We start from the raw sequence: 26413 nt of genomic DNA, 5'->3' as shown, positions 1-26413 counted from the left end.
AAATTACATGAGACTCAACCATCAAATATTCTGTAGAATCTACTTTTAGGTGGCATCATTCTGCTTGTATTGGTATTTCTTCTTAAATTTCTCTGCTCTTCATCTTCGGCTTCACGTCACGCTGCCATTCTGCTTGTATTCATGTTCCTTCTCAAATTCATCTGCTCCTCGTATTCTGCCTCACACCTAGCTGCCCTTCTGCTTGTTATTAGTGTTCCTTCTTAAATATATCTTCTCTTCATTTTTGCTTTATGGCTAGCTTCCATTCTACTTGCACGAGCTTTTCTTTGTTCTTCATCCTGTGTCTCATATCTAGCTGCTATTCTTCTTGCATTTGTTTCCCTCCGTAAATGCCTCTGCTCTTCTGTTTCATGCTACCTTTTTCTTTCCCCTAATCTCACTTTATTGGATTTTACCGAATGAAAACCGCTTCTTGGGTGGTAATATTTTGTAAAGAAAAGAAAAAAAAAAAAAAAACTACAAAATAAAATATGAAAATTACATAAGATTCAACCATTAGATATTCTGTGAAATCCCTTTTTGGGTGGCATTATTAAAAGTTGAATAAGACTCAATCATCAAATATACTGTAAGTTTTTGTACATTTTGTCACACGGGAAGGAGAAACAGTGTATGATGTGAGTGTGGAGCAACACCCAAGGACCCCCTAATTTAGCATATATTTCCAAATGAATATAGCCCCAAATAATCTCCCATCTTCATACAATCGCTATGTCAATATTCATGGCAATTGGTTCATTATTATTGAATGCAGTTTTAGGGGGTTTGTAATTAAGGGGCACGTAGACCCCCTAAGTAGGTTCTTGATCTAAATAAAAAATAGTAACATTAGATTTCTCTTTTGTTATAAAATTATGTTTAAAAATTTGAAGTATCAGGTGCCAGCCTGCCTGATTTTACCCGATCTCATGGAATAAATGTTTACGGGGTACGTAATTATGGGGCCCATACACCCCCAGGGTGGATATTGATCAGAATGGAAATGGTGGATTTAGCTTTCTTAATAAAAACGATTAAGATTATATTAATGAATATCTTGTGAGTTCCATGTACAATTTTTTTATGATGAACACGCAAATACACACACACACAAAGACAGTAACAAGATATATATATATATATATATATATATATATATATATATATATATATATATATATATATATATATATATACCTTATCCTCATTATAAAACATAATTAGTCCACTGCAGGACAAAGGCCTCAGACATATTCTTCTGCTTGCATCTGCATATGGTCTATATCAGTCTATACCTATAAATTTTCTTCGACCGTCTATCCCTAGCCTTCTGTTCTTTCCCTTCCTTTTTTTTTTGCAATATCTAGGTACCAACTCTATAATTCTTAATGCCCATCTATCTATCATCTGACATTTTCATTTTATGTCTCAATACTTCTACATTCACCATTTCTTACTTGCCGCTTCATAGTTCTTAGCCATGTAGGTCTGGGTCTTCCAACTCTTCTATTGCCTTGTGAAGTCCAGTTAAAAGTTTGGTGAACTGATTTCTCTTTAGGAGTGTGAAGAAAATGCAGAAAAACCATGTCCATCTACCCCTCACCATATTGTCATCCACAAATGGCACTCGAGTAATTCCTTTTATAGATCCATTCCTAATCCTGTCATGCCGTTTTACTCCGTATGTATATATATATATATATATATATATATATATATATATATATATATATATATATATATATATATATATATATATATATATATATATATATATATATATGTGTGTGTGTGTGTGTGTGTGTGTGTCAGACAATGAGGTAATTTCATGATGAATGAATTAATAAATGTATGTAATTAGCTATTTCATAAGTTTTGATAGTTAATCTAACGATAGAGAGACAAATGAAGTTAGCTGATTTAGTGCAGGTAAAGAAATATTTTATAAAGAGAAACGAGAGAATATGGAAGCGAAGTGGTAGAGGCTGAGCTAAAACGCTGATAGAACAATATTATAGTTATAACATCGCTTAATGCAAGTAGCGAGAGATGTTGTAACCAGCTGATTCCATGATTCAACCGGACACTCAGAAGCCAGTAAAATGACGTCTCCAGGATGCGTTCTGAGTGGGGCCGTGAAACAAAGGCAAAATCACGTATGTTGTTACATCTTGGCTGGCCTATATATCTTCTTCCAAACATGGAGGAGCACTCTTCATGCACCAGCTAGTGTCCAGGTTTGAACAGACCTCGGCCATCGCCCCCTCCCCCCCTAAATGTGGCCGGTGTCACATATGATTTGCATTCCCTTGGATTTTCACTCCCAATTTTATTATACATATGAAAATAATGCATGAGTTGCACTCCCCCAGTCATTATTATACATGCAATAAATACTTCCTCTTTGTGTTATGCACTCCCCTAATTTTTATATGGTATAATTACGTACACTAATGTCATGAACGACTGAAATGGTGGTTTACGTGAATTGTTTATTCACTCCAATGCCCAGTACTCCCTATGTCTCTTGAGCAAGGTTAGGTTAGGTTAGGTTAGGTAAAATAACAACACATATAAACATGATGATAAGGAAAATATATAAGCAAGTATGCAATTTCGTCTAAACCCTATGTATGAAAGCAACTATAGAATACAGAATACACAATACTGTATAGCATTAACGGGTGGGAGGGGAGTGTGAATTACATTTATAATAATGAATGGGGGAGTGCAAATAATTCAAGGGGAGTGTATATTTTACGCATAATAATGTCTGGGGGAGTGCAAATCCTAAGTAAAATAATGACTCGGGAACGCATTTTCACGGGGGAGTGCATATCCAATGCTACACAGGTGCATCAAGGATAGGAGTACATTTTTACTGCCCGAGATGCTGAAAGGGGGAAATATCCAGAAGTTGTGTCTATGGAGGATCAACATTTTAAGACGGAGGGGGCTCGTTGAATTCATCTCCCATCGTGAAATGTGAAACAACAATCTACACACAACACCAACCAATTTTCCATGCAAAAGTTTTATTTTTCTGAGTTTCACCTTACTACAGGGCCAGTTACAAAACACTAAACAATGTCAACACCTGCATCAACACAATAGATTTAAGATCACCTTCGACTTCTTTTGTTACATTTCAACATACAATTTACGTTGGGGCACAGAATCACTTTGCAGAGGACACACAATAGGTAATGAGAGAGAGAGTGAGGGAGGGACTTTGGCTCTTTCACAAGATGGTGCTTCTCTACTACTGCTATGCAGCCCCGGGGGCGCCTATATAAGACTTATTTACTTCCATAACATTCTAGGTCCGAGATCTGGAAGCGTAGGGGGTTGGCCTAAGGAAATCAGAGTTAACAACTGGATAAAAAATGACAAGAGATGAATCCTGGGTTTCAGCCAACTCGCGGTGTCATATCAAGCACAGCGAAATGGCTCTCTCTCAGCTAGCTTCACCGAACCTTTGTTCTGGAAAAAAAGATAATATCTAACACTAGGATTTTCGAGAATATTCCAAAGCACATGGCACATTTAGGAATTGCGTACTTTCTCTCAAACATTACGCAAAACCTCGTGAAAATATAAAATATACATTATATAAGCCCTTCTTCATAACTCGTATGGTCATATAACACTCTTAAAACAGATTAAGTAAAATTTCGTAGCAAAATATGTGAAATACAAAGTTAATTCTTAAAAAATACCGTAAATTAACATGTACTGTCTTGAATAAAGAATACAAGGAAATTAACGACTAAAGTCTTACGTAATTTACATACAAAACTTATGTCTACATGAGAGGAACTAATCTTATTGGCTAGTATATATATATATATATATATATATATATATATATATATATATATATATATATATATATATATATATATATATATATATATATATATATATATATATATATATATATATATATATACAAGGTTAGTATGCAGTGAGAGCTCAGTAAAATGATCTCCCATCACCAATCCTTAGTGGCCGCCGTGGGTGATGAAAAGTGACCCAACCCCATACATGAATAAAGACATATCTGAGGCATTTGACTTGCAGTTGACTAAAAATAGGTGCATCTGTAGCTGTTGTTGTTTGTCGTATATATACATATATATATATATATATATATATATATATATATATATATATATATATATATATATATATATATATATATATATATATATATATATATATATATATATATATATATATATATATATATATATATATATATATATATATATATATATATATATATATATATATATATATATATATATATATATATATATATATATATATATATATATATATATATATATATATATATATATATATATATATATATATATATATATATATATATATATGTGGGTGTGTGTGTGTGTGTTTCAAAATTTGTCTTCCGAGAGAAGGGCACAGGACTAAATACACAGTCGTTCAAAAGGGAAGCGTAAATGATTAATTATAATTTGTGAACATTTTGCGAATGTTAGATTAAAAAGTAAAACAAGGGAAAGGACAAAAATCTAAAACAAGAAAAAATGCTATTAGAAATGAAACTAGGAGAAAAATGAAACGGCCAACGATTTATAATGAATCATCATTGATATTATTATTATTATTATTATTATTATTATTATTATTACAATTTCCGTTCCCAGTATCATTATCAATACTAATAATAATATTAATGATAATAATAATAATAATAATTTTAATAATAATAATGATAATAATGATATTGATAACACCATATACTGTATATAATAAAGAGAAAATGTGTGTTCGTATATATATATATATATATATATATATATATATATATATATATATATATATATATATATATATATATATATATACATATATATATATATTCTTACAAAGCTGGTCTAGTGTAAAGTGAATAAGTAATTCAGGTATTTTATTTATGTTTTCCTATGTCTATTGAAGAGGTGAATAACCAGCTCTTAAGATGACTTCTTTTCATGTAGGGTCAAGTTTGTTATGTAAATTAAGTAAGACTTTTGTCATTAATTTCATTTTATATTTCATTCAATGTATGTGAAGTTACGTTATTTTCAAGAATTAACTTTTTATTTAAAATATTTTATTACGAAATCTTACGTAAGCTGTTAATAGTGTTATATGATCCATACGAGATATGAACAAGGGCTTATGGAATTTTTTTTTTTATATTTTCATGAGGTATTGTGTCATGTTTGTGAGAAAATTAGCAATTCTTATAAAGGCCACTTGTTTTGGAAGGTTCTTGAAAACCCCAGCATAATTATTTTTTTTTTTTAATTTCTAAGAACGGTGAGCGGGTGAGTCAGCTGAGAGAGAGAATTGCCTGAAATCAAGGTTAACCCCCTGAATTTTTATCTAATTGATAACTCCGGCTGCGCTAGAAGCCAGCCCCTAAGCTACGAGAATAATCTGTTAGGATATTCGAGAAGTTACTCAGTCATATATAAGCGCCCCCAGGGATGCGTGGGGCAAAAGAGAAACAGCCATTCTGTGAAAGAGCCAAAGTGACCCCCTCTCTCTCTCTCTCCCTCCAAGTGCCTATAGGGTGTCCTGTCTGAAGTGATTTTTAATTACGACATATATCAAGTGTAATGTTACAAAAGAAGGTGATTTTGAATTTATTATGTTATGGTGAGTGTTGACATTGTGTAAATTTTTTGTAGCTAGCCCTGTGCAAGTAAAAAACGTGAAGTTTGTAATTTTATCAGTTATTTTATGCAAATTATTTAAGCATTAGAGTGAAATTATTTATTTTGTCTTAGTCCAAGGTTTTATTCAGATTTAATATTTCAAGACAAGCGATTATCTAATTTTCTACGTTTTGTTTAGACTTATAATCCGAGTGATTTATTGTTTTGTAAATTCTTTCATAGTGTTGTAATTTATATCGAATATAATTATTTTTGTAAAAAGTGTATCATTTCAATCACCAGTGTTTATTTCATACTCGCTCGTATCCTGTTAATGAATCAAAATAAGTTATTTGAATAGATCGTAATAATAATTACCCAGTTCTATTTTGAGTGTACTTAACGGATTTTGAGCGAAGCGAAAAATCTATTTTTGGGTGAAAGAGCCATGTTGTGCTGATGGAAGTTCCTTCATTAGTAGTTTCCTAAGTTATACAGTATGTGACTACAGTGATATATCCCAGAGAATTTACCGAAGGTATCCAGAATTCTAACTCTTGGAGCGAGTATCCCTTAAATTTCTCCAAGGGATATCGCGTTAGGATGTATCTTGACACATCTCATAGCTATTTACACCCCGAATAGCCTTTCACTTCGAGAGGGAAAGTGGCAAGAAAATAAGAGAGTCGTTAAAGAGGTAAAACAACTCGACTCTCCTAACGTACTGTAAATAGTTCGGCCAATCGCCACCGTATGGCCCACCAAACCATTCTCCGTAGCTTTGTAAGTATTACAGATACAGTACCAAAAGGGAGGGATTAACATCCTTTTACCAAAGGAGGGTGGGTCCATCAGGACGACATGGCTCTTTCACCCAAAAATAGATTTTTCGCTTCGCTCAAAATCCGTTTTTTGGGCTTAGGCCATGTCCTGCTGATGGAAGTTTACCAGAGCAATAATGTATCTGAGGATTTAATAGTGACCTTATCTCAAATTGACTATTTCCTAACCGGTCATAAAGACCAAAGACACTTGATGTTACCGCAATACATCAACCAACTGAGAATACTATATGACAGCTCTTCCTGCCCCCTACAGGGAAAAGTCTGTATAGACTCTAGGAAAAAACCCGAGATTGTGAGTTCAAAGAACAATAAGCAAGCAAAAAGTATATCGTGTCGTATATACGTAAAGTGTAGTTTGTTCTAGAGTTCTGAATAGAGTACTGTACCTCCCAGGTCTGGATCAGACAGATGAGTTTATGTTCACGTAGGAAACGTAATACAGTAAACAAACATAGCACAACCAAACTTACCTGTTTGCATGGTAAGGGAGACTTTGTCCCACAAGGTCCATAAGAGGATCAAGGATACTCTGCATATAATCTAATGATCTTGAGGCGAGAGAGACGCAAAGATTCCTTCTATAGTTTATTTACAAGAAACACAGAAGTCATGATTAAGTAAAATATTTATGCTAGACATAGACATAACAAGCATAACGGTAATAACAAGATAAATAAGTTTCATCTGAAAGAGAAAACGTTGCCACTCCGTGAAATTAGAAAATTTCAATATATATGTTATTACTAAAAGACATTATGTATAAATATGCTGGCACTCATGTCAAAATATTATGCTTTTAAGTTCACTTAACTATGGAAGACAGTTTATAATGTTTGTGTCAACACTAAAAATTATCATGATATACCTAAGTCTATCATGCACACCCTTCACTAACAGTCCCAATTAGTGCACTGTCCTTCGCAGTAATCAAACTACAGGCTTTATTATACTGCCTACAGCCACCACATGAAATTTGATTTCTTGTAATTGCTTCGCATACAGTAATGCTTAAAAAAGACTCTGGAAGACTTCCAACCAGTATAAGCACGTAGGTTATCAAACAACATAGTCTGAAAGAAGTTAAGAGACGAGGCAACCTTCCTCGGATCATGACCTGCGGGTGTACTGTCAGGATCCAGTCTGCGAATAAAATAAGTGATTTTCGCCCTTATCTGTTTCAAGGATAACGTCGAACCCGAAGTTTCTCCCCTAAAAAGCTGACCTCCTTCAAAGTCTGAAGTTCTACGAAGATAGACCTTTAGGCATTCCACTGGGCAGAGGGATGCTTCTTCCTTTAGAGGGCAGATTCTCCAGGGACCCCATCTTTTAGTGGGTAGCTCATTCTTGGCGAGAAAAGTAGGATCCGGAAAAAGATTTAGTTCTCCGTTCAGTGTAAACTGAATGTGGGCCTCATCCCTCGAGAGGGCCACTATTTCACTGACTCTGGCTCCTGAGGCTAGTGCAAATAAAAATATCACTTTCTGAGTCAAGTCTTTCAGCGAGCAATCTTCATTGTTCAAGGTCGAGGCCAGATGAAGAACTTCATCCAAAGACCATGAAATAGGCTTTGGAGGGGCTGCAGGCCGAAGTTTTGCGCAGGCCTTCGGAATCTTGTTGAAGATTTCACTTGAAAAATCCACTTGGAAGGCATATAGAATCGGTCTAGCTAAGGCAGATTTACACGTCCTGATCGTATTAGCTGCTAGCCCTTGTCCGTGAAGATGGATGAAAAGGGACAGGCAGAAATCCGTAGAAATCTCTTGAGGTTTCTTCGCCTAAACAAAGGCCACCCATTTCTTCCAGGAAGATTCGTACTGTCTTCTTGTTGACTTTGACATATATTCTTCTAAGAAATTAATACTGTCTTCAGAAATCCCAAACCTTTTCTTGACCGCTAAGGCGAGAAAATCATGAGATGAAGGTTCTGGCTTTTCTCTGATGAAGCGTAGACAGTCGATTTCTGTACTAGCTGAGTCAGAACTGGTTCCGGCAACGGGATCAGCTTCAGGCGTAGTTCTATTATCAATGGAAACCAGACACTGCCTGGCCACTTATGGGCCACTATCGCTGCCCTCCCCCGAAAGGATCTCAATTTGTCGAGGGCTTTCAACAGTAGGTTGGTTGGTGGGAACAGGTAAATCCTGGACCATCTGTTCCAATTTAGAGACATTGCGTCCGTCGCTTCCGCTAGAGGATCCTCGTACGGGGCTACGTACCGGGCCAACTTCTTGTTGTCGCTCGTTGCGAAGAGATCTACTTGCAATCCTGGGACTTTACTCAATATGAAGGAGAATGATCCTGCGTCTAGGGACCATTCGGACTCTAACGGGTCGAACATGGATAGAGCGTCTGCCGTCACATTGCGGAATTTTCATCTTCTTGGACAGATGAAGGATGGCTATTATCACCTGATTCAACTGAGGCGATCTTGAACCTTGACGATTTATGCATCTCATAACCACTTCGCTGTCTAGGACCAGACGAATGTGGATTGAGCGGCGAAGTTTCAATTTCTTCAGGGAAAGAAACACTGCCATGGCTTCCAGATAGTTGATGAGGAAGGTCTTGAACAGGGGAGACCAAGTTCTTTGCACTTTCCTTCCTTTGAAGCATCCGTGTGGCCGGTGACTGTAGGAGGAGGTGGTTGCAAGGATACTCTCCTTCTTAAGTTCTTTGTTTCCGACCATGGCTTGAGAACCGATCGCAGACGATTTGGTAACGGTCTTAGTAGATCTCTTCGATAGTTGTAAGCATATTTTCTCCAGATCCCTGATGCATTTTTTAATTGTGCTCTCAAAAGTGGATCCGTCAAAGAGGCAAACTGGAGAGACCCCAACACTCTCTCCTGTTGTCTTCTTGAAATCCTTCGTGATCAAAGCAGATTTTTGATGGCCCCTGCAATCTCCTTTCTCCTTGCTTTTGGCAAGGAGAGGCAATGTGACTGTAAGTCCCAGTGAATTCCCAACCACTGGAACTTTTGAGCTGGAGACAGCCGAGACTTTTTCAGGTTTATCTTGAATCCTAGGTACTCTAGGAATTGGATCACTTTTCTGGAGGCTTGCATGCATTCTTCTTTGGATGCTGCCCACACCAGCCAGTCGTCCAGGTAGGCCATCACCTGAACCCCTTTGAGGCGTAGTTGTCGAACAACTGCATTTGCAAGCTTTGTGAATATTCTCGGTGCAATATTCAAACCGAAGGGCATGGCTCTGAAAACATATTTTCTTTTCTGGAGCTTGAACCCCAGGTAGGGGGAAACCTGACGGTTTATTGGCACATGCCAGTACGCATCCGTCATGTCTATGGAGACTGTAAATGCCCTTTTGGGCAGAAGGGTCCTTATGTGCTGAAGCGTCAGCATTCTGAACTTGTAGTTCACAATGAACTTGTTGCGTGGTGATAAGTCCAGAATGACTCTGAGTTTTTCTGAATCCTTCTTCGGAACACAGAACAGCCTTCCTTGGAATTTGATGGACTTTGCTTTCCTTATCACTCTCTTGTCCAGTAGTTCCTGAACATGTTCTTCCAGAACTGGGGTTGAAGGTTGGAAGAATTGAGGAAAGCTTGGTGGAGTTGAGTTCTAACCCCATCCCAGTCCTATCTTGATCAGGCTGTGGGCCCAAGGATCGAAGGTCCACCGATCCTGAAAGTGTAGAAGTCTCCCTCGTACCGGCAGCATCTCACTTTGAGTGCTGGGTGGAAGACTTTCCACCTTGGCCACGACCACCTCTGTTGCCTCTTCCTCTGAAGGGGCGTCTAGAAGAGCCTCGAAAGGATCCCCTAAACTTTGGCTTAGAAGAAGCCGACTGCCTTTCGTAAGCTGGGGTGAAAACTGGTGACTGAGTCGCCAGTGTTTGGGGCACCAGTTGAAAGATGGTGGTAGGTTGTGCCACCGTCTGGGACACCGTGGCCACGGGAAGCTGTTGCTGTCTTGGCCGAGAGGACAGGCGAGACCGCTTCGACTTATTCTTCGGCTGGGGACCCCCATCAGCGGAAAACTTTCTCTTGGAGGACAAGCCCCATTTAGAGAGAAGATTCCTATTCTCCGAAGCAGCCTTGTCTACGACCTCCTTAACCACATCACTAGGAAAGAGGTCTTTTCCCCAGATATTAGAAACTATCAGCTTCCTAGGTTCGTGTTTTACAGAGGCGGAAGCAAACACGAACTCCCGACAAGCCGTCCTGGCTCTGATAAAGTTGTATAGGTCCTTCGTTACTGTAGCCAAGTGTGCCTAGGCAAAGACCATATACATGTCTGGGGTATCAGGAATGCTAGCCATCGTTTCTAGCCATGTTTGTAGAGACATGGACGCTGCCAAGCGTTCCTTCGTCTCATGTTCTCTCTTCAGGAGAAATTCTGACAGCTTTGGGAGGTCCTCGTTGAACTGACGTCCAGCGATATCGGCCTCCAGCTTCCCGACTGAGAAGGTAACATGAACATCCTTCCAGTCTTTGTCATCTGAAGGGAAAGCAAGGGAGAAAGGCTTGCTCTCTTCCAGCGTGGGGCAGGGTTTTCCTGCCCTCACGGCCTTCAGAGCTGCTTTAAACCCTTTATCCATAAAGGGAAAAGCACATTGAGGGTCAGCAATGAACGACGGATGTTTTTTGATTAACGCCAGCACCTTTGAGCTAGTGAATGCCCTCTCTTTTAGTTTTGTTGAAAACATAGCCTGTGCTTTAGCGAGCTCAAGGACAATTACTTCCTTGGGCTCCGTCTCTTCTTTGGATGCTGGTTCAGTTCTGAGCCGGACATAACAATCCGGGTAAGACGCCCTGCTGGGACAGAACTCGACTTCCTCCACTGGGACGGTACCCAGTTTCTCCGAGAGGAAAATCTTGCCTGCTGACATAGGCATGTGCTCCGCATACCTCCACGGGTTAACATCGGAGAACACAGGAAGATCCTTCACATTTAGTTTCTTCGGGGCTAAGCGCGAGGAAACTAGCTGTTCGATCTCTGACCGGAAAGTAGTCTCTTTCTCGGAAGACCGCTTCTGCAAGTCAAATACCATCGACATCAGATATTGCAGAGTGGTCGTAAGTGCCTCCAGATGAGGCGGTTGCGAAGAGGTTGAGGGTGCTGGTTCAGCCACAGCTACTGAAGAGACCGACACCGCTTCAGCATTCTCAACCTCGTTAGTAGGAAGAACAGCTGCCTCCTATTCTGGCTCTTCCACGAGGAGATTCTTCTCGGTCTCCTCGGAAACGACAGACATATTGTCATCCAGGTGGACACTTTCCAAAGTATCCACCACGTCAGGATCTCCAGGCTTCTGAACCTGGATTTGCACCAAGGGGATTGAAGGTTTAGTCTGGGGAATGACGGAATCGTCACGAGCTCCAGGGAAGAGACAGTACCTCATCCTAGCATTAGGAAGGTATGGGCCCGAGGTATTCTTTTGAAAACCTCTAACCCATTTCCGCAGCGTAATCCTAGCTGCATCCCTAGGCTCCGCAGACTTTTGATCATCAAAAGCCTCCTTAACCAACTTGTCACACACAGTACATACCTCTGGGTCCCAGTACTTGAGGGCCCCTTTGGTGACAGAACAGTGGGAGTGAGACCTACACACACCATGTCCGTAGAAGTCCTTGCTGCGGACCCTACAAAAGTTGTTCCCGCACTCGGGATGCTCCTCCTGTAAAGAAAAGAAAAGCAGATGAGTTTTCTGTGAAATTCTCAGATTTCAACATAATACATTTATTATATTTAGCTTAGATAGGGTAAGCTATAGAGTAGGAAAGACACCTACATGTGTTTCCTGTCCAGCCATTTACTATGACCCCCTCCCATATTGAACCATGAAATTCACAAAGAATTAAATATCAAAGGGAATATCCAAGATATATAGTGTCTTCTTGACACATCCTCTTATAATGTTCAATACAGTGGATAAATTTAATGGACATAACCATTAAAATAAGAGAGAATCAGCTCTCTATATGATGGTCTCACAAATGGCTGCTCAAGAACCACTTGTAGGTTGGAAAAATTTTACTATATTTTTCTGGATACAGCAGTTGCCGGCGGCAGTATGCCGCCGACACTGCCATCCCCACCGACATTGCCGCCCTTGCCGACACTGCAGATCCTGCCGACACTGCCGGCCCCGCCGACACTGCCGGTCCTGCCGAAACTGCCGGCCCTGCCGACACTGCCGGCCCCGCCGACGTCGTCGGCATGTAGGGCCAGTCGTCATATGCCAGCAGGCAGGCGTCTACCGAGCCTGCCGGCAACTACCGCTAATAAAATATGAATATAGTGTCGACCTGCCGACACTGTCGGCATGATGGGCTAATCAGCATATGCCAGCAGGCCGGCATCTGCCAGGCCTGCCGACCACTGCTGGATATTAAATATAACATTATGGGTGGAGGGCATAGGCCAGCTGCCAACAAGCTACTCAGTTGACGGCAAACAGGCCTACCAAACTCACCAACGGCCATCGATCAACGATGTCCGAGGTAAGAGATTATAGCGAACTGTTAGCCTAACCAACCCAAATTGTCGGCAGAATTAACCGCCGACTATAGCCCATGATAGACAGTAAGAGAGAAAGGTAAGGATAGAAGACGGCAAAGAATCCGCTATGTCTTCTACATCCTGAAAGTGTGTGCCAGTGGAAGAGGGAAATCAATTTGGGCTTCCACTCAACCATATCCCATCTTAAGGGATATGGAAGGCAGTCCAAGGGAGGACTCTAAGGAACACTCAAAGATATGAGGTTATCTGTCAGTAACCTAACCAGGCACTGACAGAAAAACTCATGCCAGGTCTACAGACGTCCAGAGGAGCCTATGTAGAACCACGGCCATAAGGGTGTTGGATCACTCAACACGAAAGAGATAGCGGGGAAGGGGTGAATAGTCCATAAGTAAAGCAATACCCTAAGGCATTACTTAACCTGAAGGATTCTGTCCTCATATAAGCCTCAACTAGGGGAAGACAATTCCCAAGGTTGGGTTAGGCAATAAGAGAACGTCCGAAAACGAACTCATGAGAACAGAATCTTGTACCAGGGATCAAAACAAGGAAGAAACCTATCCTCCCGTTAAGAACCCCCAATACAGGACTGTCTGCTAGACCATAAAGAGGAAATTGTAAAACAATAACCTCTACAAGATCTAGGGAGGCTAGCCTCCTGAACAGCAACTAGCCCTACTGGAATACCGACAAGCTACTCAGTTGCCGGTATAAATCCAGGTAGCCAGATGCCTAACACAGACTTACTCTGATGTCCTGTCCCCAACTCCAAACTCAAAGCTGACAAGCTACTCAGTTGCCAGCTTAGAGAAAAGGAGAGGGAAACGAAATGCCCCAGAAAATCTACGCAACCACAGGTTACAGTAAATTAACTGAGAATAGCCTAGGCTAATCAGAGGGAAAGGGAATTACTCTTAATTCTCATAGAGAAAATATCGACTTAAAGGGGGAAAATGAGATATCTATCTCCAACCAAAAGACAATATAAGGGTAATGGGGACATATAAAGTATACTAAAGCACTAAAGCTATTAAGCTAGAGAGCTTAGAGAAACGTTCTATGTAACTCCGGTATACTATTATGGAAGAGGAAAGGAAATAGTAATATCTTAATTGTTTAAAATATTGCCTGAGCTTCAATACAACTTTACCAGGAAGGTTATATCATGCATGAGGTGTGAAAGTGCCTAGGCTAGAAGCCTAGCACTTGTGAGGCTCGAAATTATAGCCAAATTCACGACAACAATGACATAATATAAAAATCCCTAGCTAAAATACTAAATAGCTAAAGTTATTAAAGCAAAGATGCCGGGAATATCGTTCTTGCTAACTAAATGAACAAAAGAACGATCGCGTCATGACGCCATCCAGCTGGCAACAGCTCTTGTTACGTTAAATACGATATCAATCGAAAAGCAAAACTGGCAAGAGCTTACATTTACACAATTCAAAGATATTACTTAACTTTCCAGAAGCTGATGAAGCTGGGGAATCCATAATAATGCGAAAAAGCTTCGAAAATAGCGAGATAACACAGGGAAAATACTGGTCAGCAAAGCTACACTTTCCCTCTCGAAGTGAAAGGCTATTCGGGGTGTAAATAGCTATGAGATGTGTCAAGATACGTCCTTATGCAATATCCCTTGGAGAAATTTAAGGGATACTCGCTCCAGGAGTTAGAATTCTGGATACCTTCAGTAAATTCTCTGGGATATATCACTGTAGTCACATATAACTTAGGAAGCTACTAATGAAGGAACTTCCATCAGCACGACATGGCCTACGCCCAAAAAAGAGACCTTTGGATATTCAGTATTTCATATAGTGCTGTCTGGAAGTTACTTAATCGTCTCAGAGCTCGGGTATTAATATTTTCAAGCGTAAAAGATTTAATGTAAAAACAAACAGGTGAGTTTGAAACTCGAAAGTGTTTTGGAGCTTGCCAACCGTAATGTATATATTATATTTTTGGTGCCCAGACCAGGGACCATCATATAATAATGCACACACACACACACACACACACACATATATATATATATATATATATATATATATATATATATATATATATATATATATATATATATATATATATATATGCTGTCACGATGACCGACAACTGTTTGCAAAATTATCTCCCATAAGTTGCCTAAACTGCCGAGCAGTTGTTAAGATATGGGGAGTGGGTGGAAGGGTTGAATCTGTGTTTGTGTGTGCATGTCTGTGCATATCTATCTAGACATATAGCCGTCACTAATAATAATAATAATAATAATAAAAATAACAATAATAATAATAATAATAATAATAATAATAATAATAATGATGATAATAATAGTAACAAAAAGGTAATTCCCTGCAAAGCATCCTCCACAAAATACAATTTTTGAAAGAGAAAACATAAAAAAGAACAGGGAAAACAAATTAATATAGGCAAAATGACAAAAATCCTTTATAACATGCTCCTAATCTTACGATCAGCTACATCAATGAAACTTTCAGCTATTCATAAACTTATTCCTTTACAGACTTATCTGTATTGTTAAGGCTAACTTGCCAGAAGCAGTCTATTTCTTAGGTAGAGAATCGACGCAACAAGTGAGGCATCACTCTCATACTATCCTACACATTTTTCCCGACCAACTTCATTTTACTACTAATGACTAATATCAATAATTACCTCGAGATCCACTACTTAAGGTTCATAAATACATTGGTCCTGCCTAATAATATACCTTTATCTACAATCTCCTGTGACTGATGGTTTATTAAACTAATAATGCGATGATTTATTTTACTATTGATATGTTGGCTGGCGTAAAAAAGTGTAAACTCTAAATATTTATTGAGATAGAGGTAGATTTCGAATTCAAAGGAACCTGTGAGGTTGCAAAATTTGATTATAATAATTAATTTTGGCCTTACTGTATGGCGTTTGAGCTGGGGAGGCCCCTCAGGGCAGAAGAGTACTAAAAAGAAAAAACCTGCAGCTGCTATAGTTGTTTGAGGTTCTTTATTTGCATCAATTAATTTTCCACCCACGTAACATTGGTGACCTATGGAGTTCTCGAACACCAAGCCCGTATACCAGCTCACTGCTTCACCTTTTGTACCCTCTGACAATGACAACCACCTATCCTGACATATCTGTCCTTGTTGCCACGATGATGCTCCCACCCTTCACCAGCAAAGATGCATCTGCATTGTTTCAAGACTGCATCGAGTGTGTAACTAGCTAGAGCAACAAAGCCATAATCCAACTACATCCTGGCTGCAATCCCCAATGACACTCTCCTAAAAATCTCAGACTTTCTTTGTAAGCAAAGGTAGGCTCTTCATAAGGTATGATGCTGTTAAATCATACCTACTGGAGCAGTACAGTTTCCAAGATTGTCCATTTTTCTCAATAACTGTCGGGGGATCGAAGGACATTGATCACCCTAATACAAATGACCAGTATTGCTTACCTTCAAACTTCTGCAAATGGTTCTCCTTGTGAAATGAACATACTTCATGCCCTTTTGGCACATTGCCTGCTAGAGCCGGTGCAAGTCATCCTTCCCGATGTCAACACACTGATCATGAAGTTCCTGATGAACAGTCTCAACGCCCTTATAAACAGTGACTACCCCACTATCAATAACTTCACGAACAGCATCATTCCTGACGAAAGGTACAAACACTCAATACTGACTGAAGCTGAGATGAATATTGTAGCACGTCAATGCATACCTTGTGACATGCCTGGGCACTGTCAAAGCCACCCACTACACACCACCAACTTATGCTGTCCCAAGCAAGCTCTCCAGTTGATGACCTCAACAGACACCGAATGATACCCCTCACCCCCAGTTGTACTACTAACAATTTCGATTCGGGGCTGTACTAAGAAATTTGTTGTCGGATGTCAATGGTCAAACAATGAGTAAACAAGATATAGTCTACAGTGGTAGCTTCCCCATTAAGTAATCATTACATTTTGCATGATTTAGGATCTAATGTGCATTTTTGGTAGATACTGGTGCCTGTTTTTCCTTTCTGCCTCGTTACATCTTGAGTGAACTATCCTGTCATTCTAGTACTACTGATGTCCACATCATGACCTCCAATGAATATGTTATTCCCATCCCCATATACAACATGCTGACACTGTTATTTTAGTGCACTCAGTACCAGTGGGATTTCATTATCACAGATGTTATACCGTCTCTCATTGGTGCAGATTTCCTCACAAATTACCAATTCCTGGTTTACGTGGCATATCAACACTTTGTCATTCACCTTACTCATCCACCCCTCTATCACCTGCTCCCTCCAACCTCGCTTTCTGCAACAGTACGCCCATGGATCCTATGCCCACCTTCTCAAAGAGAAGAATGTCTTACACCTAGAAACACAACAGATACCAACAAACCTACAAAAACACAGTATCTATCACCATACCAAGACGACAGGACCCCCAGTGTTTGCAAGACTCAGATATTTGGCACCAGGTAATTACACCTAGAACCACAACAGACACCAACGATCCTACAAAAACACAGTATCTATTACCATAGCAAGACAACAGGACCCCCAGTGTTTGCAAGAATCAGATATTTGGCACCAGATAATTTGGCAACTGTCAAATGCGCATTGACTGAAATGGAAAAAGGGGCCTTTGTCAAAAGGCTTGAAAAAAATGGAAGTCATCCTTTAATATCATCCATAAGTGGGACGGATCCCTTTCCCCTTGTAGGGATTACAGGCATCTTAACTTGCACGCAGAACCTGAACACTAACCCCTCCCAAATATAGGTAACTTCACAGCCTTCCTTCACAGTGCTAAAATATTATCAGGTGCCCATGAACCCAAAATACCTCCCCAAGACCTCCATCCCCTCCCCACTGGCACATATACCTTCAGTTACTCCTGCTTTTTCCTTGGTAACGCAGTGGTCACACTCCAATGACCCATTCTGCTTATGTCATGTAGTTGACATACTAATATTCTCCCTCCCCAAAGAGGACCACGATCGTGTAATAAGGTATAAGAAGTGTAACTTTGGTACCAAGGAGGTGGCATATTTGGGTCATCACAACTCTCCTGGATGTGTTCACTTTCTCCCTGAGAAGGTATCAGCAGTATATAAGTTCTCCACACCACGACTGCCCAAGCACTGCAGGAGTTCTTGGGCATAGTGAACTACTATCATCGGTTCTTGTGAGCCATCTCCATCACTCTCACCCTCTTCCATGAGCCCTTCAAGAGAAAGCCAGAAAACCTGAAGTGGGGTTCCCTTCAGTTGGCAGCCTTCTTTAACATAGGCAAAGCCCTGTCAACTACTACTGCTCTTATCTTTCCTGTGCCAACTGCACTCATCCTACTCTGCCTCAATAAAAGGATCAGTGGATTGCCCTCCATTGGCTTTCTTTAGTCAGAAACTTTCCAAGGGGGAATCCAGGTAATCAACCCTTAACCGTGAACTTCTGGCAGTATATTTGTCTGTCTGTCGACAGTCTGATGTCTGGTCCACCAGTCAGCACAGACATCTCTCTATCATTTCTGTATACAACTGTGCTATTCAACACTTCCTTGGTAACGTGAATCCAATTGCCGACGTCCTTTCCAAAAACATGCTTGTCACCATACACCGGAGAATGGACTAAAATGCTTTTTCAGAAGCCATATAAAGGGACCCAAAGTAGTGATCATGCTGGATATCCTGCACATCTATTGTTTGGGGAGACGTTAGCCTTATTGACCTCATTGGCACCCACCTATATGACGTCGGTACTGGTATGCCGCACTCATGGATACCTGCCTCCATGTGTTATCAAGTGTTTCAATGAATTCCTGGGTTCTCATACCTCTTGTGTCATTCTACTACACAGGTACCAAAGTTGAAGTTTATATGCCATGTAATTTCTAAGGATGCCCAGGATTCGGTCTAAGACTGTATTTTACGTCAAACTTCAAAAGTGCATCGCCACACTGTTTCAGGTGTATGCACTTTCAGCAACCTCATCATCATTTTACCCACATTTACATTGACTTGCTTGACCCTTACCCATGTCACAAGCAGCACAGACCTACATTAAAAAAACGCATCTTTATGAGCACCGACACTCGTAAGCCATCACTCTCGTATATGCGGTCCTTCCTTGCCATACATTTTGTTTCGAAGGCTTTCCTTCTCAACAATTGAAGTAGAGGTTTGTATCATTCTTGACTGCCTAAAATCTGCGTATCTCCTACAAGTCAACCTGCCATTAGCGCGACTCTCTAGGGTATGTCTCCCGCATTCACATGCATGTCTGCCTCAAGGGGGGACCATATAATGCACATGAAGTAAGCAATGCGAAAACAAATAAAGGCATATGTTCTATATATGTTTTTTTTTTCCCTCTGCAACTGCCATTGGATATGGTGTAAGAAATCGTTGAATGTAACACGCTAATTGACACTATCATCATTCCATTTTTATATCACCTATTTCTATATTAATGTCGACAAAAAAAAATGAATATAGCCATGCAATTGTCACTCTTATGTGACTCATTGGGGGCCGTATGAATACCTGTCTTGGCTCTGAATATTAAAGTTAGTTGCTCAGGAGCTGTATTTGTATCAATTCCTTCTGCTTTGGCCTTGTGAAGCAGAGGCCACATTCCAATAACTCATATATAGAATCTTAAGGGAACTCCCTTTCTGCGTGTGTTACATAGATAACAATAATAATTCTCCACCTCCTAAGAGGACCACCTTCATCACCAACACACCCTCCTCGAACGCCTGCAGCAGAGCAGTCTTGCGATTAGGTACGACTAGAAAGCAGCATTCTTGGGTTATTGCATCACTCTCCCTTTACAGTGACGTTCAAGGCTTAAAAGTGTGTGCGCTAGTGACTGAACATATTCTACAAAGACACTTAAGCAATTCTTACAGGATATCAAATGAGGTGCCCAATTGGCTCTATTCTCCTGGAGATGAAGTTTCAGGAAAGCTGGATTGAATGAATGAATTCGGGCCATTTTGCAATGGTTGGCACTATGGTCTGGTAGATCATTCAATACCCGGATCAACGGAGTTGAGAGAATCCCTACAGTGGCACCATAAGGTAATTTTCTAGAGATTGTAAAAGGTTAAACAAGAAAGGACACACGTATGTAGGAGTAATAAAAATCTTAAAAGTGATCCCATCTAGTGGCCGAAAGAATACAGCAGTTATCTCATGTAATGCTTATGATGCACCGTGTAAACTGAACTGAGCACAATACCCACCTGGGGGGACACTAATATTCTTCCTCTTAGTTACATATTTTATGAGCTACAAATGGCTTTCAGGCCCAACTTCAAACGTAAAGGAACTTGTTATATTAATTCGACAATTATCTTGGGTCAGTCATGAAAATACCGTTTATTATCAGTCTTCATCATCAGACACGAAAGATTACAAGTTTTTGGCCAAAAAATTGAGTTTCCATCAGGTTTGTTTCTTTTCGCCAAGTTTCGAAATATATAAGCTTAGAGACCGATTTTCACCTTTAGGTTAGGATGATAATAAATTTGAAATTCTTCGACCGTCATTGTACAGTTAAAATTTGGTAAACCTGAAATTATAAGATTCTTATTACGTTACTTGCTTCATCTATCTTGTCTAAAAAAATACAGACATGAATGGATAAAAGAACGCTTCGAAAAATTTCAAACATTGCTCCTTGTTTTTGACAACTTTTCAGGTATATCTCACGTTTTAGGTTGTGTCCACGAAAGCGATAGCCAATTTATTGATATAAAAGAAGGGAAAATAAGAATCTGCGAGCTCACTTTTCTGAAGATTTCAAATCTCAAACAATTTTAAAGGCAAAATATAATGGCAACCTTAGATCATTATATCTTGGTTGATAGTGAAACTGTATTTACTGCATGAAATGTGTTTGTGTGTTCATATCGGTTAACCGTTAATGTGTATAAAGCGCACGGGATTGAACATTCATACAACTACATATACGTAAAGATGTGCGCGTTTTGTTTGATATTCTGTATTCTATAGTATAATTACTGGTTGAACCAGAGGAGTCTTCATCAATTAACCTTTTCATTTAAAAAAAAAAAAGTAAAATGAGAGAGAGAGAGAGAGAGAGAGAGAGAGAGAGAGAGAGAGAGAGAGAGAGAGAGAGAGAGAGAGAGAGAGAGAGAGAGATAATCCCAGCTGATTAGACGTTCCTTGGTGTATTGCATATGAGTCCACCTTTATCTGGAACAAGAATGGAATCCGTAGAGATTTCATATTTGTAAAAATACAAAAGTATCAAGCAAAGACATGAGTAATAGGATCTTTTCAGTTCAATTACATTAAGTTATTTCAATACCTATTCTTCGGCGATAAAATTTATCATCTCGAGGGTACTGCATTGAGGTAGAAAATTAAGAAAGAGCATTTTCAAAACCAAGGAAACCTTTCCTGGTTAGGGAAGATGATAGAAGTTTTATCAAGAATCTGGGAAGTGGGGAAATGGATATACCTTGCCGAAGCCAAATGGTTCTTAAGATGGGTGAAAAATATGGTGGATTTCGTCGAAAGAAGGGAAGATAAAGAAAGATGAATATCTGCAAAATATTTCGTCCACTGTCTATCTTATATGTTCGGTCATTTTTCTTGACCGCGCAAGCCACATTTGTATAGTGTAGAATGGTTAAGTTTCGGTGAATGCATATCTCTGATCATTATTCAATCTTAAATCTTAGATTCATTTCTTATTTCTGTACAAGCAATCGTATTTTTTTTCTTTGTTTAATTTCAATCAACACAATCTCTAGTGGCTTTTAAAATTCGCCAGGTAAAGAAGGAAGTTAAAAGTTTCGGAGTATTGAACCAATGAAGAGGTAGCCAATATTTTTTTTTCTATTGGAAAACTTTTTTGTCCCTGTTTTCTGTAACGATCAACTGATTGAATCAGTTGATCACGAGAACGTGGTATGTCTAGTTATTCTCTTGTAGACTTACGTTTATTAGTTTATGAGTACTTTCTTCCATTATATTCATGTAATATATATATATATATATATATATATATATATATATATATATATATATATATATATATATATATATATATATATATATGTGTGTGTGTGTGTGTGTGTGTGTGTGGGTGTGTGTGTATATATATATATATATATATATATATATATATATATATATATATATATATATATATATATATATATATATATATATATATATATATGTATGTATATATATATATATATATATATATATATATATATATATATATATATATATATATATATATATATAAATATATATATATATATATATATATATATATATATATATATATATCATATTTGACTTTACAATAATTCCAAAAACCTAAAAGCATGGTCATAATTATAACTAGAAAAACACTCTGAGAGTGCCGACCCCCGCCACGGCTGCCTATTCAGTAATATTTTGCTCGTCCTTAACCTTGACCTTTTACATAGGACTTTCAAATCTGAATCACGTCTCAACATGAAAATTGATCGCTGAAAGTTTCACTACTCTATGAGTAAAATTGTGGTTAGGAAGTTGTTCACAAAGAAACGGACAAATCGGGGCGAAAACATAACTTTCTCTCAGATTACTGAAGGGAATGACACCTTTCAAAGTATACGGCATTGTAATTAATTTTATGCCAAGTTCTATTGTAGCAACCAAATGATAATTACTACTATGGTAACTGAAGGTAGGGCAAAACAAAACTACAACAGAAAATTAACATCATCAGTAATAAAGGAAAATAAATTTCCATATGATACAAAAAAGAAAAAATCTGGACTCGACTGAATCTAGTAAATTACCAATGTGTCCAAGATCACTTTTACCCTATCCAATGGGTAAAATCTGCAAATGTGTAAAATTGAAGGGCATATTTTGGATGAATAAATAATGTTTTCATGAAATTCCAACTTGAATTTCTAAGACCAGTTTCACTCTGACGCTATCTAGCATAGCCCATATGGTAGTGTGAGTATTCTTACCAAGTAACCATACTGCATATTAGCAAAATATTTATTGATTGCAGCCCTTCGTGTCTCGCCGAAAATATTTGAGCACGATTCGAGGTTAAAACGTTTAAAGTGCAAGCCTGTTAGTACATATATTTCAAAATCACTGCAATCTTGAAGCCGGTTTCGCACAGTATAGCTTTTATATGAGAATACATTCCCTAAATCTAACTTTATTTCTGTCCCACTGCCTATGCTGAATGTCGGATAATTAGTTGGATTGGATTTATCAATTTAGGCTCTATGGCCCAGTGGTGGCCATTCAGAGCCCAAGTGTATTAGTGGGGAACTGCAGTTGCGTTATGAAGAAATAGTATAAAAATATTAGATAGCAAGAAGGGAAAGTGAAGCAAACAAAACTAGAGGACGAGGGAATGCTGAAAAGACCCTTGAACAATGTAGGTGCTGTTCATTGGTTACGGGGAAATAACGAGTATTATCTATTTTTCATCAAAATTATAAATTATCACACTGCCTAAAAATCTGGTTTAGCCATATACAATTAAATATAACATTTAACTCTGTCTGGTATAGAGGGGTAATACTAGATAAAGAAGGTGGATATGTGACATATTCAAAAACTATCGCTAATGGATATATGAAATATCAAATGCCTGTCTCCCACTTAAAATTTCATGGTCAATAATCCTCCTCTTACTCTTTAGAGGAAAAGTAGCCCATGTAGGATACATTCTTTGCCATCTTTACAAGTTTAATGAATGCAACCTGTGTGACGAGCCTACTCCTCAGCCTATAGAAACACCCTTCAATTATATACTCAGCAAAATAAATGCTTAATGTTTGCGCATGTGTGTAAATTTGTGCTAAACTGAGTTTGTGTCTGTTCAACCCCTTCTAGAGATAACATCTGTTATAAATTGCTCATGTTCTTAGCATCCTTACACTGCCTCTGAAAAATTCATTTGATATAACTAAAGGACTGTGTTTCATGGTGTTATGTTTGAAATTAGTGTAATGTTAGAGGATATTGGTGAAATTAGTTCGTCCGCATGCCAAATATCTTGAACAAGATTTGTGCCCAGTTTACAAGAAACCATGCCCTTAGAAAGGCTTGGCCACATTGCTCATGGGCAGCCCTACAATGCTGGGCTATACTGCCCGGTTTTTCTTGAACAGGTTGTCCTCATTTTGACCCAAATGGTGCCCATTTATAGTGAAATATTGATGGCTATAATGGAAAAATTAGTTATTGTTGCTATGCTAGTATACCCTAGTGATAGATAACAGCTTCTATTGCATTTTGTATTATGAAAATGGAGTTCATAAGACAGAAAGAGTAATAATTGTTTTATTTAGCTTTATTCAAGCATTGAGATATACAACCACTTCTAGTAGTTATGAATTACAAAACATTATTTTAATCATTTTCCTTTTTATCTTCTGAGTACAGCTTTGTGTTACATACAATCTTCTGGTAGCTTTTACAATGGTTTGTAAGACAGCAATTTTATCATTCAAGTAAGACTCATGATATATAAAACGTTTGTTCCATTCAAATACAAACCGTTCACTATTTGTAGGGTTATTACTTTTCAGTGAAGCTGAAAGACTAGCTAAGGTAATTTTAGTGAGGGATTTATAGACCCCCATGGCATCACATAAGTGTGACAAGTGCATGTCTATATTCATCATTTTTTTTTTGTCGACATTAGCAGAAAAGTAGGTGACATAATAATAGAATGATGATAGTGTCAATTAGTTTATTACATTCAACTACTTTTTATGTCAAATCCGAAGGCAGATGCAGTATAAAAGAAAACACATATAGAGCATACTTGTTTATTTTTATGTGCATAGCTTACTTCAGGTGCATTGTATGGCTCCCCCTTTAAGAAAACATGCATGTGAATGCAGGAGACATACCCTAGCGTCGTACTGTTGGCAGATCGCCTTGCAGGAGATACGCAGATTTTAGGCAGTCAAGAATGCTCTAAACCTCTACTTCAAATGTTGAGGAGAAAAGCTTTCGAAACATAATGTATGGCAAGGAATGGACCGCGTATATGAGAGTGATGGCTTACAAGTATCTGTCCTCATAGAGATGCTTATTTTGTTATGAAGGTCTGTGCTGCTTGTGACATGGGTAGGGGTCAACCAAGTCAATGTAAATATGGTTAAAATGATGATGAGCTTGATGAAAAGTGCACACACCAGAATCCATGTGGCGATGCACTTTTGAAGTTTGATGTGAAATACAGTCTTGGACCCAATCCTAAGCATCTTTAGAAATTCCATGGCATATGAACTTCAACTTTAGTACCTGTGTAGTAGATTGGCACTAGGCCATGAATTCATTGAAACACTTATTAATGCATGGAGGCAGTACTGACGTCACATAGGGTAACGTCTCCCCAAACAAGAGATGTGCTGGCTATCCTGGAGGTTTGCTACTTGGGGTCCTTTCAGTGGGTCTGCAAAATCGATTTAGTCCATTCTCAGGTGTATGGTGGCCAGCATGTTTTTTGGAAAGGGCATCAGCAATAGGGATCAGTTTAATAGGGAAGTGTTGAAGAGTACAGTTGTATTCGGAAATGGTAGAGCAATGTCAGTGCTGACAGGTGGACCAGACACCAGACTGTTGACAGACAACCAAATATACTGCCAGAAGTTCATGGTTAAGAGTTGCGTACCTTGATCCCCCTTTGGAATGTTTCCTACTAACGAAAGCCAATGGCAGGGCAATCCGCTGATCCTTTTATTGAGGCAGAGTAAAAGGATTGCAGTTGTCACGGGAAAGATAAGAGTAAGAGCAGTTGATAGGGCTTTCTCTGAGTTGAAGAAGGCTGCCAACTGAAGGGGATCCCACTTCAGGTTTCTTGGCTTTCCCTTGAGGGTCTCATAGAAGAGGGTGAAAGTGATCGAGATGGCTCACAAGAACTGATGATAGTAGTTCACTCTGCCCAAGAACTCCTGCAGTCCTTTGACAGTCGTGGTGTAGAGAACTTATATACTGCAGATACCTTCTCAGGGAGGGGATGAACACATTCAGAAGTGTTGTGATGACCCAAATATGCCACTTCCTTGGCACCAAATGTACACTTCTCATACCTCATTACACAGCCGTGGTCTTCTTTGGAGGGGGAGAATATTAGTACATCAACTACATGATATAAGCTGAATGGGAGGCCCCACAAGATGCCATACATTAGTTGTTGAAGTGTGGCCCCTGCGTTACCAAGGAAAAGACAGGAGTAACTGATGTTATATGTGCCAACGGGGAGGTGATGGGGGTGTCGGGAATGTCTTCTGGGTTCATGGGTACCTGATAAAATGGAGGTCTAGGGTCGAGAATACTTTAGCACTCTGAAGAT

The sequence above is a fragment of the Palaemon carinicauda genome, chromosome 8, assembly GCF_036898095.1.
Source record: "Palaemon carinicauda isolate YSFRI2023 chromosome 8, ASM3689809v2, whole genome shotgun sequence".
Lineage (NCBI taxonomy): Eukaryota > Metazoa > Arthropoda > Malacostraca > Decapoda > Palaemonidae > Palaemon > Palaemon carinicauda.
The sequence above is the reverse complement of the archived record's forward strand: the minus strand, read 5'-3'. Positions refer to the sequence as shown.